This window comes from Rhipicephalus microplus, chromosome 2, assembly GCF_043290135.1.
Source record: "Rhipicephalus microplus isolate Deutch F79 chromosome 2, USDA_Rmic, whole genome shotgun sequence".
NCBI classification, from domain to species: Eukaryota; Metazoa; Arthropoda; class Arachnida; order Ixodida; family Ixodidae; genus Rhipicephalus; species Rhipicephalus microplus.
The window spans coordinates 133,870,751-133,888,718 of record NC_134701.1 but is presented as its reverse complement, the minus strand read 5'-3'; the positions used below and the strand labels follow the sequence as shown (position 1 = coordinate 133,888,718).

Below are 17,968 nucleotides of genomic sequence, written 5' to 3'. Positions count from 1 at the left end.
CTTGCCCAGTGATACGGGTTGAACGAGGCTTCTGGTCCACGTATGTGGGCGTGGGTTCGAATCCTAATCTCACAACTTTTTTTTACTTTACTACCAGAACAAAGCCAGTGTCTCCTTTTGCTGGGCTGAAATATTGTGTCAGAATGACCGAGTGGTCTAAGGCGCCAGACTCAAGGTACACCTTGCGCAGTGATACGGGTTGAATGAGGCTTCTGGTCCACGTATGAGGGCGTGGGTTTGAATCCTACTTCTGACAAACTTTTTTTATTTTTCTACAAGAACAAAGTCAGTGTCTCCTTTTGCTGGGCTGAAATATTGTGTCAGAATGGCCGAGTGGTGGAAGGCGCTAGACTCAATGGAAACCGTGACCAGTCATACGAGTTGAACGAGGCTTCAGGTCAACGTATGTGTGCGTGGGTGCGAATCCCACTTAAGACAAACTTTTTTACTTTACTACCAGAACAAAGTCAGTGTCTTCTTTTGCTGGAGCTTATAAATCGTGTCAGAACGGCCGAGTTGTCTAAGGCACCAGACTTAAGGGAAACATTGCCCGGTGATGCGAGTTGAACGAGGCTTCTGGTCCACGTATGTGTCCGTGGGTTCGAATCTCACTTCTGTCAATTTTTTACTTTACTACCAGAACAGAGTAAGCGTCTTCTTTTGCTGAGGCTGACATATCGTATCAGAATGGCCGAGAGGTCTAAGGCGCCAGACTCAAGGGAAACCTTGCGCAGTGATACGGGTTGAACGAGGCTTCTGGTCCATGTATGTGGGCGTGGGTTTGAATCCTACTTCTGACAAACTTTTTTTATTTTAGTGCAAGAACAAAGCCAGTGTCTCGATTGGTTAGGACCAAAGTATCGTGTCAGAATGGCCGAGTGGTCGAAGGTGCCAGACCTTAGGGAAACATTGCCCAGTGGTACGGGTTGAATGAGGCTTCTGGTCCGCGTATGTGGGCGTGGGTTCGAATCCCACTTCTGACAAACTCTTTTTTTATTTACTACCAGCCCAAAGTCAGTGTCTCCTTTTGCTGGGCTGAAATATTGTGTCAGAATGGCCGAGCGGTCGAAGGCTCTAGACTCAAGGGAAACCATGTCCAGTCATACGAGTTGAACGAGGCTTCTGGTCAATGTATGTGTGCGTGGGTGCGAATCCCCCTTCTGACAAACTTTTTTTACTTTACTACCAGAACGAAGTCAGTGTCTTCTTCTGCTGAAGCTTATATATCGTGTCAGAACGGCCGAGTTGTCTAAGGCATCAGACTTAAGGGAAACATTGCCCGGTGATACGGGTTAAACGAGGCTTTTGGTCCACGTATGTGGGCGTGGGTTCGAATCCCACTTCTGACAATCTTGTTTTTTACTTTACTACCAGCATAAAGTCAGTGTTTTTTTGCTGGGGCTGATATATCGTGTCAGAATTGCCGAGTGGTCGAAGGCGCCAGACTTAAGGGAAACCTTGCTCAGTGATACGGGTTGAACGAGGCTGCTGGTCCAGGTGTGTGGGCGTGAGTTCAAATCCCACTTCAGACAAACTCTTCTTTTTTACTTTACTACGAGCATAAAGTCAGTTTTTTTTGCTGGGGCTGATATATCGTATCAGAATGGCCGAGTGGTCTAAGGCGCCAGACGCAAGGAAAACCTTGCCCAGTGATACGAGTTGAACGAGGCTTCTGGTTCACGTATGTGTGCGTGGATTTGAATCCCACTTCTGTCAATTTTTTTTACTTTACTACCAGCACAGAGTCAGCGTCTTCTTTTGCTGAGGCTGACATATCGTATCAGAATGGCCGAGTGGTCTAAGGCGCCAGACACAAGGTAAACCTTGCGCAGTGATACGGGTTGAACGAGGCTTCTGGTCCACATATGAGGGCGTGGGTTCGAATCCCACTTTTGACAAACTTTTTTTATTTTACTACAAGAAGAAAGTCAGTTTCTCCTTTTGCTTGGCTGAAATATTGTGTCAGAATGGCCGAGTGGTCGAAGGCGCTAGACTCAATGGAAACCTTGCCCAGTGATACGGGTTGAACGAGGCTTCTGGTCTACGTATGTGGGCGTGGGTTCAAATCCCACTTCTGAGAAGCTCTTTTTTTTACTTTACTACAAGAACAAAGTCAGTGTCTCCTTTTGCTGGGCTGAAATATTGTGTCAGAATGGCCGAGTGGTGGAAGGCGCTAGACTCAATGGAAACCGTGCCCAGTCATACGAGTTGAACGAGGCTTCAGGTCAACGTATGTGTGCGTGGGTGCGAATCCCACTTAAGACAAACTTTTTTTTACTTTACAACCAGAACAAAGTCAGTGTCTTCTTTTGCTGGAGCTTATAAGTCGTGTCAGAACGGCCGAGTTGTCTAAGGCACCAGACTCTAGGGAAACATTGCCCGGTAATGCGAGTTGAACGAGGCTTCTGGTCCACGTATGTGTGCGTGGGTTTGAATCTCACTTCTGTCAATTTTTTTACTTTACTACCAGAACAGAGTAAGCGTCTTCTTTTGCTGAGGCTGACATATCGTATCAGAATGGCCGAGTGGTCTAAGGCGCCTGACTCAAGGGAAACCTTGCGCAGTGATACGGGTTGAACGAGGCTTCTGGTCAACGTATGTGTGCGTGGGTGCGAATCCCACTTCAGACAAACTTTTTTTACTTTACTACCAGAACAAAGTCAGTGTCTTCTTTTGCTGGAGCTTATAAATCGTGTCAGAACGGCCGAGTTGTCTAAGGCACCAGACTTAAGAGAAACATTGCCCGGTGATACGGGTTAAACGAGGCTTCTGGTCCACGAATGTGGGCGTGGGTTCGAATCCCACTTCTGACAAACTTTTTTTACTTTACTACCAGCACGAAATCAGTGTCTTTTTTTGCTGGGGCCGATGTGTCGTGTCAGAATGGCCGAGTGGTCTAAGGCGCCAGACTCAAGGGAAACCTTGCCCAGTGATAGGGTTTGAACGAGGCTTCTGGTCCACGTATGTGGGCGTGGGTTCGAATCCCTCTTCCGACAAGCTTTTTTTACTTCACTAGCAGAACAAAGTCAGTGTCTCCTTTTTCTGGGGCTTACATATCGTATCAGAATGGCCGAGTGGTCTAAGGCGCCAGACTGAAATGAAACCTTGCCCGGTGATGCGAGTTGAACGAGGCTTCTGGTCCACGTATGTGTGCGTGGGTTCGAATCTCACTTCTGTCAATTTTTTTACTTTACTACCAGAACAGAGTAAGCGTCTTCTTTTGCTGAGGCTGACATATCGTATCAGAATGGCCGAGTGGTCTAAGGCGCCAGACTCAAAGGAAACCTTGCGCAGTGATACGGGTTGAACGAGGCTTCTGGTCCACGTATGTGGGCGTGGGTTTGAATCCTACTTCTGGCAAACTTTTTTTATTTTAGTGCAAGAACAAAGCCAGTGTCTCCTTTGGTTAGGACCAAAGTATCGTGTCAGAATGGCCGAGTGGTCGAAGGCGCCAGACCTAAGGGAAACCTTGCCCAGTGGTACGGGTTGAATGAGGCTTCAGGTCCACGTATGTGGGCGTGGGTTTGAATCCCACTTCTGACAAACTCTTTTTTTAATTACTACCAGCACAAAGTCAGTGTCTCCTTTTGCTGGGCTGAAATATTGTGTCAGAATGGCCGAGTGGTCGAAGGCGCTAGACTCAAGGGAAACCATGTCCAGTCATACGAGTTGAACGAGGCTTCTGGTCAACATATGTGTGCGTGGGTGCGAATCCCACTTCAGACAAACTTTTTTTACTTTACTACCAGAACAAAGTCAGTGTCGTCTGCTGAAGCTTATATATCGTGTCAGAACAGCCGAATTGTCTAAGGCATCAGACTTAAGGGAAACATTGCCCGGTGATACGGGTTAAACGAGGCTTCTGGTCCACGTATGTGGGCGTGGGTTCGAATCCAACTTCTGACAATCTTTTTTTTACTTTACTACCAGCATAAAGTCAGTGTTTTTTTGCTGGGGCTGATATATCGTGACAGAATGGCCGAGTGGTCGAAGGCGCCAGACTTAAGGGAAACCTTGCTCAGTGATACGGGTTGAACGAGGCTTTTGGTCCAGGTGTGTGGGCGTGGGTTCAAATCCCACTTCAAACAAACTCTTCTTTTTTACTTTACAACGAGCATAAGGTCAGTTTTTTTCTTTTGCTGGGGCTGATATATCGTATCAGAATGGCCGAGTGGTCTAAGGCGCCAGACGCAAGGGAAACCTTGCCCAGTGATACGAGTTGAACGAGGCTTCTGGTCCACGTATGTGTGCGTGGGTTCGAATCCCACTTCTGTCAATTTTTTTTACTTTACTACCAGTACATAGTCAGCGTCTTCTTTTACTGGGGCTGACATATTGTATCAGAATGGCCGCGTGGTCTAAGGCGCCAGATTCAAGGGAAACCTTGCAAAGTGATACGAGTTGAACGAGGCTTCTGGTCCACGTATGTGTGCGTGGGTTCGAATCCTTTTCTGACAAACTTTTTTTACTTCACTAACAGAACAAAGTCAGTGTCTCCTTTTGCTGGGGCTGATATATTGTATCAGAATGGCCGAGTGGTCTAAGGCGCCAGACTGAAGGGAAACCTTGCGCGGTGATGCGAGTTGAACGAGGCTTATGGTCTACCTATGTGGGCGTGGGTTCAAATCCCACTTCTGAAAAGCTTCTTTTTACTTTACTACCAGCACAAAGTCAGTGTCTCCTTTTGCTGGGGCTGATATGTATCAGAATGGCCAAGTGGTCTAAGGCGCCAGACTCAAGGGAAACCTTGCCCTGTGATACGGGTTGAACGAGGCTTCTGGTCCACGTATGTGGGCGTGGGTTCGAATCCCACTTCTGACAAACTTTTTTTACTTTACTACCAGCACAGAGTCAGCGTCTTCTTTTGCTGAGGCTGACATATCGTATCAAAATGGCCGAGTGGTCTAAGGCGCCAGACACAAGGTAAACCTTGCGCAGTGATACGGGTTGAACGAGGCTTCTGGTCCACATATGAGGGCGTGGGTTCGAATCCCACTTTTGACAATTTTTTTTTATTTTACTACAAGAACAAAGTCAGTGTCTCCTTTCGCTGGGCTGAAATATTGTGTCAGAATGGCCGAGTGGTCAAAGGCGCTAGACTCAATGGAAACCTTGCCCAGTGATACGGGTTGAACGAGGCTTCTGGTCTACGTATGTGGGTGTGGGTTCAAATCCCACTTCTGAGAAGCTCTTTTTTTAGTTTACCACCAGCACAAGGTCAGTGTCTCTTTTTGCTGGGGCTGAAGTATCGTGTCAGAATGGCCGAGTGGTCTAAGGCTCCAGACTCAAAGGAAACCTTGCCCAGTGATTCGGGTTGAACGAGGCTTCTGGTCCACGTATGTGGGCGTGGGTTCGAATCCTATTCTCACAACTTTTTTTTTTACTTTACTACCAGAACAAAGCCAGTGTCTCCTTTTGCTGGGCTGAAATATTGTGTCAGAATGACCGAGTGGTCTAAGGCGCCAGACTCAAGGTACACCTTGCGCAGTGATACGGGTTGAATGAGGCTTCTGGTCCACGTATGAGGGCGTGGGTTTGAATCCTACTTCTGGCAAACTTTTTTTATTTTACTACAAGAACAAAGTCAGTGTCTCTATTTGCTGGGCTGAAATATTGTGTCAGAATGGCCGAGTGGTGGAAGGCGCTAGACTCAATGGAAACCGTGCCCAGTCGTACGAGTTGAACGAGGCTTCAGGTCAACGTATGGGTGCGTGGGTGCGAATCCCACTTAAGACAAACTTTTTTTACTTTACTACCAGAACAAAGTCAGTGTCTTCTTTTGCTGGCGCTTATAAATCGAGTCAGAACGGCCGAGTTGTCTAAGGCACCAGACTTAAGGGAAACATTGCTCGGTGATGCGAGTTGAACGAGGCTTCTGGTCCACGTATGTGTGCGTGGGTTCGAATCTCACTTCTGCCAATTTTTTTACTTTACTACCAGAACAGAGTAAGCGTCTTCTTTTGCTGAGGCTGACATATCGTATCAGAATGGCCGAGAGGTCTAAGGCGCCAGACTCTAGGGAAACCTTGCGCAGTGATACGGGTTGAACGAGGCTTCTGGTCCACGTATGTGGGCGTGGGTTTGAATCCTACTTCTGACAAACTTTTTTTTATTTTAGTGCAAGAACAAAGCCAGTGTCTCCTTTGGTTAGGACCAAAGTATCGTAACAGAATGGCCGAGTGGTCGAAGGCGCCAGACCTAAGGGAAACCTTGCCCAGTGGTACGGGTTGAATGAGGCTTCTGGTCCACGTATGTGGGCGTGGGTTCGAATCCCACTTCTGACAAACTCTTTTTTTTATTTACTACCAGAACAAAGTCAGTGTCTCCTTTTGCTGGGCTAAAATATTGTGTCAGAATGGCCGAGCGGTCGAAGGCGCTAGACTCAAGGGAAACCATGTCCAGTCATACGAGTTTAACGAGGGTTCTGGTCAACGTATGTGTGCGTGGGTGCGAATCCCACTTCTGACAAACTTTTTTTACTTTACTACCAAAACGAAGTCAGTGTCTTCTTCTGCTGAAGCTTATATATCGTGTCAGAACGGCCGAGTTGTCTAAGGCATCAGACTTAAGGGAAACATTGCCCGGTGATACGGATTAAACGAGGCTTCTGGTCCACGTATGTGGGCGTGGGTTCGAATCCCACTTCTGACAATCTTGTTTTTTACTTTACTACCGGCATATAGTCAGTGTTTTTTTGCTGGGGCTGATATATCGTGTCAGAATTGCAGAGTGGTCGAAGGCGCCAGACTTAAGGGAAACCTTGCTCAGTGATACGGGTTGAACGAGGCTTCTGGTCCAGGTGTGTGGGCGTGGGTTCAAACCCCACTTCAGACAAACTCTTCTTTTTTACTTTACTACGAGCATAAAGTCAGTTTTTTCTTTTGCTGGGGCTGATATATCGTATCAGAATGGCCGAGTGGTCTAAGGCGCCAGACGCAAGGAAAACCTTGCCCAGTGATACAAGTTGAACGAGGCTTCTGGTCCACGTATGTGTGCGTGGGTTCGAATCCCACTTCTGTCAATTTTTTTTACTTTACTACCAGCACAAAGTCAGCGTCTTCTTTTACTGGGGCTGACATATTGTATCAGAATGGCCGCGTGGTCTAAGGCGCCAGATTCAAGGGAAACCTTTCCCAGTGATACGAGTCGAACGAGGCTTCTGGTCCACGTATGTGGGCGTGGGTTCGAATCCCAATTGTGACAAGTTTTTTTTACTTTACTACGAGAAGAAAGTCAGTGTCTCCTTTTGCTGGGCTGAAATATCGTGTCAGAATGGCCGAGTTGTCCAAGGCGCCAGACATAAGGGAAACTTTGCCCAGTGATACGGGTTGAACGAGGCTTCTGGTCCACGTATGAGGGCGTGGGTTTGAATCCTACTTCTGGCAAACTTTTTTTATTTTACTACAAGAACAAAGTCAGTGTCTCTATTTGCTGGGCTGAAATATTGTGTCAGAATGGCCGAGTGGTGGAAGGCGCTAGACTCAATGGAAACCGTGCCCAGTCGTACGAGTTGAACGAGGCTTCAGGTCAACGTATGTGTGCGTGGGTGCGAATCCCACTTAAGACAAACTTTTTTTACTTTACTACCAGAACAAAGTCAGTGTCTTCTTTTGCTGGCGCTTATAAATCGAGTCAGAACGGCCGAGTTGTCTAAGGCACCAGACTTAAGGGAAACATTGCTCGGTGATGCGAGTTGAACGAGGCTTCTGGTCCACGTATGTGTGCGTGGGTTCGAATCTCACTTCTGTCAATTTTTTTACTTTACTACCAGAACAGAGTAAGCGTCTTCTTTTGCTGAGGCTGACATATCGTATCAGAATGGCCGAGAGGTCTAAGGCGCCAGACTCTAGGGAAACCTTGCGCAGTGATACGGGTTGAACGAGGCTTCTGGTCCACGTATGTGGGCGTGGGTTTGAATCCTACTTCTGACAAACTTTTTTTTATTTTAGTGCAAGAACAAAGCCAGTGTCTCCTTTGGTTAGGACCAAAGTATCGTAACAGAATGGCCGAGTGGTCGAAGGCGCCAGACCTAAGGGAAACCTTGCCCAGTGGTACGGGTTGAATGAGGCTTCTGGTCCACGTATGTGGGCGTGGGTTCGAATCCCACTTCTGACAAACTCTTTTTTTATTTACTACCAGAACAAAGTCAGTGTCTCCTTTTGCTGGGCTAAAATATTGTGTCAGAATGGCCGAGCGGTCGAAGGCGCTAGACTCAAGGGAAACCATGTCCAGTCATACGAGTTTAACGAGGGTTCTGGTCAACGTATGTGTGCGTGGGTGCGAATCCCACTTCTGACAAACTTTTTTTACTTTACTACCAAAACGAAGTCAGTGTCTTCTTCTGCTGAAGCTTATATATCGTGTCAGAACGGCCGAGTTGTCTAAGGCATCAGACTTAAGGGAAACATTGCCCGGTGATACGGGTTAAACGAGGCTTCTGGTCCACGTATGTGGGCGTGGGTTCGAATCCCACTTCTGACAATCTTGTTTTTTACTTTACTACCGGCATAAAGTCAGTGTTTTTTTGCTGGGGCTGATATATCGTGTCAGAATTGCAGAGTGGTCGAAGGCGCCAGACTTAAGGGAAACCTTGCACAGTGATACGGGTTGAACGAGGCTTCTGGTCCAGGTGTGTGGGCGTGGGTTCAAACCCCACTTCAGACAAACTCTTCTTTTTTACTTTACTACGAGCATAAAGTCAGTTTTTTCTTTTGCTGGGGCTGATATATCGTATCAGAATGGCCGAGTGGTCTAAGGCGCCAGACGTAAGGAAAACCTTGCCCAGTGATACAAGTTGAACGAGGCTTCTGGTCCACGTATGTGTGCGTGGGTTCGAATCCCACTTCTGTCAATTTTTTTTACTTTACTACCAGCACAAAGTCAGCGTCTTCTTTTACTGGGGCTGACATATTGTATCAGAATGGCCGCGTGGTCTAAGGCGCCAGATTCAAGGGAAACCTTTCCCAGTGATACGAGTCGAACGAGGCTTCTGGTCCACGTATGTGGGCGTGGGTTCGAATCCCAATTGTGACAAGTTTTTTTTTACTTTACTACGAGAAGAAAGTCAGTGTCTCCTTTTGCTGGGCTGAAATATCGTGTCAGAATGGCCGAGTTGTCCAAGGCGCCAGACATAAGGGAAACTTTGCCCAGTGATACGGGTTGAACGAGGCTTCTGGTCCACGTATGAGGGCGTGGGTTTGAATCCTACTTCTGACAAACTTTTTTATTTTACTACAAGAACAAAGTCAGTGTCTCCTTTTGCTGGGCTGAAATATTGTGTCAGAATGGCCGAGTGGTGGAAGGCGCTAGACTCAATGGAAACCGTGCCCAGTCATACGAGTTGAAAGAGGCTTCAGGTCAACGTATGTGTGCGTGGGTGCGAATCCCACTTCTGACAAACTTTTTTTACTTTACTACCAGAACAAAGTCAGTGTCTTCTTTTGCTGGAGCTTATAAATCGTGTCAGAACGGCCGAGTGGTCTAAGGCGCCAGACTCAAGGGAAACCTTGCGCAGTGATACGGGTTGAACGAGGCTTCTGGTCCACGTATGTGGGCGTGGGTTCGAATCCTAATCTCACAACTTTTTTTTACTTTACTACCAGAACAAAGCCAGTGTCTCCTTTTGCTGGGCTGAAATATTGTGTCAGAATGACCGAGTGGTCTAAGGCGCCAGACTCAAGGTACACCTTGCGCAGTGATACGGGTTGAATGAGGCTTCTGGTCCACGTATGAGGGCGTGGGTTTGAATCCTACTTCTGACAAACTTTTTTTATTTTTCTACAAGAACAAAGTCAGTGTCTCCTTTTGCTGGGCTGAAATATTGTGTCAGAATGGCCGAGCGGTCGAAGGCTCTAGACTCAAGGGAAACCATGTCCAGTCATACGAGTTGAACGAGGCTTCTGGTCAATGTATGTGTGCGTGGGTGCGAATCCCCCTTCTGACAAACTTTTTTTACTTTACTACCAGAACGAAGTCAGTGTCTTCTTCTGCTGAAGCTTATATATCGTGTCAGAACGGCCGAGTTGTCTAAGGCATCAGACTTAAGGGAAACATTGCCCGGTGATACGGGTTAAACGAGGCTTTTGGTCCACGTATGTGGGCGTGGGTTCGAATCCCACTTCTGACAATCTTGTTTTTTACTTTACTACCAGCATAAAGTCAGTGTTTTTTTGCTGGGGCTGATATATCGTGTCAGAATTGCCGAGTGGTCGAAGGCGCCAGACTTAAGGGAAACCTTGCTCAGTGATACGGGTTGAACGAGGCTGCTGGTCCAGGTGTGTGGGCGTGAGTTCAAATCCCACTTCAGACAAACTCTTCTTTTTTACTTTACTACGAGCATAAAGTCAGTTTTTTTTGCTGGGGCTGATATATCGTATCAGAATGGCCGAGTGGTCTAAGGCGCCAGACGCAAGGAAAACCTTGCCCAGTGATACGAGTTGAACGAGGCTTCTGGTTCACGTATGTGTGCGTGGGTTCGAATCCCACTTCTGTCAATTTTTTTTACTTTACTACCAGTACATAGTCAGCGTCTTCTTTTACTGGGGCTGACATATTGTATCAGAATGGCCGCGTGGTCTAAGGCGCCAGATTCAAGGGAAACCTTGCAAAGTGATACGAGTTGAACGAGGCTTCTGGTCCACGTATGTGTGCGTGGGTTCGAATCCTTTTCTGACAAACTTTTTTTACTTCACTAACAGAACAAAGTCAGTGTCTCCTTTTGCTGGGGCTGATATATTGTATCAGAATGGCCGAGTGGTCTAAGGCGCCAGACTGAAGGGAAACCTTGCGCGGTGATGCGAGTTGAACGAGGCTTATGGTCTACCTATGTGGGCGTGGGTTCAAATCCCACTTCTGAAAAGCTTCTTTTTACTTTACTACCAGCACAAAGTCAGTGTCTCCTTTTGCTGGGGCTGATATGTATCAGAATGGCCAAGTGGTCTAAGGCGCCAGACTCAAGGGAAACCTTGCCCTGTGATACGGGTTGAACGAGGCTTCTGGTCCACGTATGTGGGCGTGGGTTCGAATCCCACTTCTGACAAACTTTTTTTACTTTACTACCAGCACAGAGTCAGCGTCTTCTTTTGCTGAGGCTGACATATCGTATCAAAATGGCCGAGTGGTCTAAGGCGCCAGACACAAGGTAAACCTTGCGCAGTGATACGGGTTGAACGAGGCTTCTGGTCCACATATGAGGGCGTGGGTTCGAATCCCACTTTTGACAATTTTTTTTTATTTTACTACAAGAACAAAGTCAGTGTCTCCTTTCGCTGGGCTGAAATATTGTGTCAGAATGGCCGAGTGGTCAAAGGCGCTAGACTCAATGGAATCCTTGCCCAGTGATACGGGTTGAACGAGGCTTCTGGTCTACGTATGTGGGTGTGGGTTCAAATCCCACTTCTGAGAAGCTCTTTTTTTAGTTTACCACCAGCACAAGGTCAGTGTCTCTTTTTGCTGGGGCTGAAGTATCGTGTCAGAATGGCCGAGTGGTCTAAGGCTCCAGACTCAAAGGAAACCTTGCCCAGTGATTCGGGTTGAACGAGGCTTCTGGTCCACGTATGTGGGCGTGGGTTCGAATCCTATTCTCACAACTTTTTTTTTTACTTTACTACCAGAACAAAGCCAGTGTCTCCTTTTGCTGGGCTGAAATATTGTGTCAGAATGACCGAGTGGTCTAAGGCGCCAGACTCAAGGTACACCTTGCGCAGTGATACGGGTTGAATGAGGCTTCTGGTCCACGTATGAGGGCGTGGGTTTGAATCCTACTTCTGGCAAACTTTTTTTATTTTACTACAAGAACAAAGTCAGTGTCTCTATTTGCTGGGCTGAAATATTGTGTCAGAATGGCCGAGTGGTGGAAGGCGCTAGACTCAATGGAAACCGTGCCCAGTCGTACGAGTTGAACGAGGCTTCAGGTCAACGTATGGGTGCGTGGGTGCGAATCCCACTTAAGACAAACTTTTTTTACTTTACTACCAGAACAAAGTCAGTGTCTTCTTTTGCTGGCGCTTATAAATCGAGTCAGAACGGCCGAGTTGTCTAAGGCACCAGACTTAAGGGAAACATTGCTCGGTGATGCGAGTTGAACGAGGCTTCTGGTCCACGTATGTGTGCGTGGGTTCGAATCTCACTTCTGCCAATTTTTTTACTTTACTACCAGAACAGAGTAAGCGTCTTCTTTTGCTGAGGCTGACATATCGTATCAGAATGGCCGAGAGGTCTAAGGCGCCAGACTCTAGGGAAACCTTGCGTAGTGATACGGGTTGAACGAGGCTTCTGGTCCACGTATGTGGGCGTGGGTTTGAATCCTACTTCTGACAAACTTTTTTTTATTTTAGTGCAAGAACAAAGCCAGTGTCTCCTTTGGTTAGGACCAAAGTATCGTAACAGAATGGCCGAGTGGTCGAAGGCGCCAGACCTAAGGGAAACCTTGCCCAGTGGTACGGGTTGAATGAGGCTTCTGGTCCACGTATGTGGGCGTGGGTTCGAATCCCACTTCTGACAAACTCTTTTTTTTATTTACTACCAGAACAAAGTCAGTGTCTCCTTTTGCTGGGCTAAAATATTGTGTCAGAATGGCCGAGCGGTCGAAGGCGCTAGACTCAAGGGAAACCATGTCCAGTCATACGAGTTTAACGAGGGTTCTGGTCAACGTATGTGTGCGTGGGTGCGAATCCCACTTCTGACAAACTTTTTTTACTTTACTACCAAAACGAAGTCAGTGTCTTCTTCTGCTGAAGCTTATATATCGTGTCAGAACGGCCGAGTTGTCTAAGGCATCAGACTTAAGGGAAACATTGCCCGGTGATACGGGTTAAACGAGGCTTCTGGTCCACGTATGTGGGCGTGGGTTCGAATCCCACTTCTGACAATCTTGTTTTTTACTTTACTACCGGCATATAGTCAGTGTTTTTTTGCTGGGGCTGATATATCGTGTCAGAATTGCAGAGTGGTCGAAGGCGCCAGACTTAAGGGAAACCTTGCTCAGTGATACGGGTTGAACGAGGCTTCCGGTCCAGGTGTGTGGGCGTGGGTTCAAACCCCACTTCAGACAAACTCTTCTTTTTTACTTTACTACGAGCATAAAGTCAGTTTTTTCTTTTGCTGGGGCTGATATATCGTATCAGAATGGCCGAGTGGTCTAAGGCGCCAGACGCAAGGAAAACCTTGCCCAGTGATACAAGTTGAACGAGGCTTCTGGTCCACGTATGTGTGCGTGGGTTCGAATCCCACTTCTGTCAATTTTTTTTACTTTACTACCAGCACAAAGTCAGCGTCTTCTTTTACTGGGGCTGACATATTGTATCAGAATGGCCGCGTGGTCTAAGGCGCCAGATTCAAGGGAAACCTTTCCCAGTGATACGAGTCGAACGAGGCTTCTGGTCCACGTATGTGGGCGTGGGTTCGAATCCCAATTGTGACAAGTTTTTTTTACTTTACTACGAGAAGAAAGTCAGTGTCTCCTTTTGCTGGGCTGAAATATCGTGTCAGAATGGCCGAGTTGTCCAAGGCGCCAGACATAAGGGAAACTTTGCCCAGTGATACGGGTTGAACGAGGCTTCTGGTCCACGTATGAGGGCGTGGGTTTGAATCCTACTTCTGGCAAACTTTTTTTATTTTACTACAAGAACAAAGTCAGTGTCTCTATTTGCTGGGCTGAAATATTGTGTCAGAATGGCCGAGTGGTGGAAGGCGCTAGACTCAATGGAAACCGTGCCCAGTCGTACGAGTTGAACGAGGCTTCAGGTCAACGTATGTGTGCGTGGGTGCGAATCCCACTTAAGACAAACTTTTTTTACTTTACTACCAGAACAAAGTCAGTGTCTTCTTTTGCTGGCGCTTATAAATCGAGTCAGAACGGCCGAGTTGTCTAAGGCACCAGACTTAAGGGAAACATTGCTCGGTGATGCGAGTTGAACGAGGCTTCTGGTCCACGTATGTGTGCGTGGGTTCGAATCTCACTTCTGTCAATTTTTTTACTTTACTACCAGAACAGAGTAAGCGTCTTCTTTTGCTGAGGCTGACATATCGTATCAGAATGGCCGAGAGGTCTAAGGCGCCAGACTCTAGGGAAACCTTGCGCAGTGATACGGGTTGAACGAGGCTTCTGGTCCACGTATGTGGTCGTGGGTTTGAATCCTACTTCTGACAAACTTTTTTTTATTTTAGTGCAAGAACAAAGCCAGTGTCTCCTTTGGTTAGGACCAAAGTATCGTAACAGAATGGCCGAGTGGTCGAAGGCGCCAGACCTAAGGGAAACCTTGCCCAGTGGTACGGGTTGAATGAGGCTTCTGGTCCACGTATGTGGGCGTGGGTTCGAATCCCACTTCTGACAAACTCTTTTTTTATTTACTACCAGAACAAAGTCAGTGTCTCCTTTGCTGGGCTAAAATATTGTGTCAGAATGGCCGAGCGGTCGAAGGCGCTAGACTCAAGGGAAACCATGTCCAGTCATACGAGTTTAACGAGGGTTCTGGTCAACGTATGTGTGCGTGGGTGCGAATCCCACTTCTGACAAACTTTTTTTACTTTACTACCAAAACGAAGTCAGTGTCTTCTTCTGCTGAAGCTTATATATCGTGTCAGAACGGCCGAGTTGTCTAAGGCATCAGACTTAAGGGAAACATTGCCCGGTGATACGGGTTAAACGAGGCTTCTGGTCCACGTATGTGGGCGTGGGTTCGAATCCCACTTCTGACAATCTTGTTTTTTACTTTACTACCGGCATAAAGTCAGTGTTTTTTTGCTGGGGCTGATATATCGTGTCAGAATTGCAGAGTGGTCGAAGGCGCCAGACTTAAGGGAAACCTTGCACAGTGATACGGGTTGAACGAGGCTTCTGGTCCAGGTGTGTGGGCGTGGGTTCAAACCCCACTTCAGACAAACTCTTCTTTTTTACTTTACTACGAGCATAAAGTCAGTTTTTTCTTTTGCTGGGGCTGATATATCGTATCAGAATGGCCGAGTGGTCTAAGGCGCCAGACGTAAGGAAAACCTTGCCCAGTGATACAAGTTGAACGAGGCTTCTGGTCCACGTATGTGTGCGTGGGTTCGAATCCCACTTCTGTCAATTTTTTTTACTTTACTACCAGCACAAAGTCAGCGTCTTCTTTTACTGGGGCTGACATATTGTATCAGAATGGCCGCGTGGTCTAAGGCGCCAGATTCAAGGGAAACCTTTCCCAGTGATACGAGTCGAACGAGGCTTCTGGTCCACGTATGTGGGCGTGGGTTCGAATCCCAATTGTGACAAGTTTTTTTTTACTTTACTACGAGAAGAAAGTCAGTGTCTCCTTTTGCTGGGCTGAAATATCGTGTCAGAATGGCCGAGTTGTCCAAGGCGCCAGACATAAGGGAAACTTTGCCCAGTGATACGGGTTGAACGAGGCTTCTGGTCCACGTATGAGGGCGTGGGTTTGAATCCTACTTCTGACAAACTTTTTTATTTTACTACAAGAACAAAGTCAGTGTCTCCTTTTGCTGGGCTGAAATATTGTGTCAGAATGGCCGAGTGGTGGAAGGCGCTAGACTCAATGGAAACCGTGCCCAGTCATACGAGTTGAAAGAGGCTTCAGGTCAACGTATGTGTGCGTGGGTGCGAATCCCACTTCTGACAAACTTTTTTTACTTTACTACCAGAACAAAGTCAGTGTCTTCTTTTGCTGGAGCTTATAAATCGTGTCAGAACGGCCGAGTGGTCTAAGGCGCCAGACTCAAGGGAAACCTTGCGCAGTGATACGGGTTGAACGAGGCTTCTGGTCCACGTATGTGGGCGTGGGTTTGAATCCTACTTCTGACAAACTTTTTTTATTTTAGTACAAGAACAAAGCCAGTGTCTTCTTTGGTTAGGACCAAAGTATCGTGTCAGAATGGCCGAGTGGTCGAAGGCGCCAGACCTAAGGGAAACCTTGCCCAGTGATGCGGGTTGAATGAGGCTTCTGGTCCACGTATGTGGGCGTCGGTTGGAATCCCACTTCTGACAAACTCTTTTTTTTATTTACTACCAGCACAAAGTCAGTGTCTGCTTTTGCTGGGCTGAAATATTGTGTCAGAATGGCCGAGTGGTCGAAGGCGCTAGACTCAAGGGAAACCATGTCCAGTCATACGAGTTGAACGAGGCTTCTGGTCAACATATGTGTGCGTGGGTGCGAATCCCACTTCAGACAAACTTTTTTTACTTTACTACCAGAACAAAGTCAGTGTCTCCTTTTGCTGGGCTGAAATATTGTGTCAGAATGGCCGAGTGGTCGAAGGCGCCAGACTTAAGGGAAACCTTGCCCAGTGATACGAGTGTAACGAGGCTTCTGGTCCACGTATGTGTGCGTGGGTTCGAATCCCACTTCTGACAAACTTTTTTTACTTTACTACCAGCACAGAGTCAGCGTCTTCTTTTACTGGGGCTGACATATTGTATCAGAATGGCCGCGTGGTCTAAGGCGCCAGATTCAAGGGAAACCTTGCCCAGTGATACGAGTTGAACGAGGCTTCTGGTCCACGTATGTGTGCGTGGGTTCGAATCCCACTTCTGACAATTTTTTTTTACTTTACTACCAGAAGAATGTCAGTGTCTCCTTTTGCTTGGCTGAAATATCGTGTCAGAATGGCGGAGTTGTCGAAGGCGCCAGACATAAGGGAAACCTTGCCCAGTGATACGAGTTGAACGAGGCTTCTAGTCTACCTATGTGGGCGTGGGTTCAAATCCCACTTCTGAGAAGCTTTTTTTTACTTTACTACCAGCACAAAGTCAGTGTCTCCTTTTGCTGGGGCTCAAATATCGTGTCAGAATGGCCGAGTGGTCTAAGGTGCCAGACGGAAGGGAAACCTTGCTCGGTGATGCGAGTTGAACGAGGTTTGTGGTCGACGTATGTGGGCGTGGGTTCGAATCCTATTCTGACAAACTTTTTTTTACTTTACTACCAGAACGAAGTCAGTGTCTCCTTTTGCTGGGCTGAAATATTGTGTCAGAATGGCCGAGTGGTCGAAGGCGCCAGACTTAAGGGAAACCTTGCCCAGTGATACGAGTGTAACGAGGCTTCTGGTCCACGTATGTGTGCGTGGGTTCGAATCCCACTTCTGACAAACTTTTTTTACTTTACTGCAAGCACGAAGTCAGTCTCTTCTCTTGCTGGGGCTGATATATCGTGTCAGAATGGCCGAGTGGTCTAAGGCGCCAGACTCAAGGGAAACCTTGCCCAGTGATACGGGTTGAACGAGGCTTCTGGTCCACGTATGTGTGCGTGGGTTCGAATCTCACTTCTGTCAATTTTTTTACTTTACTACCAGAACAGAGTAAGCGTCTTCTTTTGCTGAGGCTGACATATCGTATCAGAATGGCCGAGAGGTCTAAGGCGCCAGACTCTAGGGAAACCTTGCGCAGTGATACGGGTTGAACGAGGCTTCTGGTCCACGTATGTGGGCGTGGGTTTGAATCCTACTTCTGACAAACTTTTTTTATTTTAGTGCAAGAACAAAGCCAGTGTCTCCTTTGGTTAGGACCAAAGTATCGTAACAGAATGGCCGAGTGGTCGAAGGCGCCAGACCTAAGGGAAACCTTGCCCAGTGGTACGGGTTGAATGAGGCTTCTGTTCCACGTATGTGGGAGTGGGTTCGAATCCCACTTCTGACAAACTCTTTTTTTATTTACTACCAGAACAAAGTCAGTGTCTCCTTTTGCTGGGCAAAAATATTGTGTCAGAACGGCCGAGCGGTCGAAGGCGCTAGACTCAAGGGAAACCATGTCCAGTCATACGAGTTCAACGAGGGTTCTGGTCAACGTATGTGTGCGTGGGTGCGAATCCCACTTCTGACAAACTTTTTTTACTTTACTACCAAAACGAAGTCAGTGTCTTCTTCTGCTGAAGCTTATATATCGTGTCAGAACGGCCGAGTTGTCTAAGGCATCAGACTTAAGGGAAACATTGCCCGGTGATACGGGTTAAACGAGGCTTCTGGTCCACGTATGTGGGCGTGG

The 17,968-nt window shown here is 47.3% G+C and overlaps 8 non-coding genes across 8 annotated transcripts; all 8 read left to right on the top strand.

The window, feature by feature from the left end:
* Positions 1-2,877: 2,877 nt before the first annotated feature.
* Positions 2,878-2,996, top strand: TRNAL-CAA (transfer RNA leucine (anticodon CAA)). The gene is made up of 2 exons: positions 2,878-2,915; positions 2,951-2,996. It is a non-coding gene; the product is annotated as a tRNA-Leu (tRNA).
* A 428-nt stretch (positions 2,997-3,424) lies between these two features.
* On the top strand, positions 3,425-3,543 carry TRNAL-UAA (transfer RNA leucine (anticodon UAA)). Its single transcript has 2 exons — positions 3,425-3,462; positions 3,498-3,543. It is a non-coding gene; the product is annotated as a tRNA-Leu (tRNA).
* A 1,159-nt stretch (positions 3,544-4,702) lies between these two features.
* TRNAL-CAA (transfer RNA leucine (anticodon CAA)) lies at positions 4,703-4,821 on the top strand. Its single transcript has 2 exons — positions 4,703-4,740; positions 4,776-4,821. It is a non-coding gene; the product is annotated as a tRNA-Leu (tRNA).
* A 64-nt stretch (positions 4,822-4,885) lies between these two features.
* TRNAL-CAA (transfer RNA leucine (anticodon CAA)) lies at positions 4,886-5,004 on the top strand. Its single transcript has 2 exons — positions 4,886-4,923; positions 4,959-5,004. It is a non-coding gene; the product is annotated as a tRNA-Leu (tRNA).
* Positions 5,005-10,919: 5,915 nt separating this feature from the next.
* On the top strand, positions 10,920-11,038 carry TRNAL-CAA (transfer RNA leucine (anticodon CAA)). The gene is made up of 2 exons: positions 10,920-10,957; positions 10,993-11,038. It is a non-coding gene; the product is annotated as a tRNA-Leu (tRNA).
* Positions 11,039-11,102: 64 nt separating this feature from the next.
* TRNAL-CAA (transfer RNA leucine (anticodon CAA)) lies at positions 11,103-11,221 on the top strand. Its single transcript has 2 exons — positions 11,103-11,140; positions 11,176-11,221. It is a non-coding gene; the product is annotated as a tRNA-Leu (tRNA).
* A 5,005-nt stretch (positions 11,222-16,226) lies between these two features.
* TRNAL-UAA (transfer RNA leucine (anticodon UAA)) lies at positions 16,227-16,345 on the top strand. Its single transcript has 2 exons — positions 16,227-16,264; positions 16,300-16,345. It is a non-coding gene; the product is annotated as a tRNA-Leu (tRNA).
* A 612-nt stretch (positions 16,346-16,957) lies between these two features.
* Positions 16,958-17,076, top strand: TRNAL-UAA (transfer RNA leucine (anticodon UAA)). The gene is made up of 2 exons: positions 16,958-16,995; positions 17,031-17,076. It is a non-coding gene; the product is annotated as a tRNA-Leu (tRNA).
* The last annotated feature ends 892 nt before the right edge of the window (positions 17,077-17,968 follow it).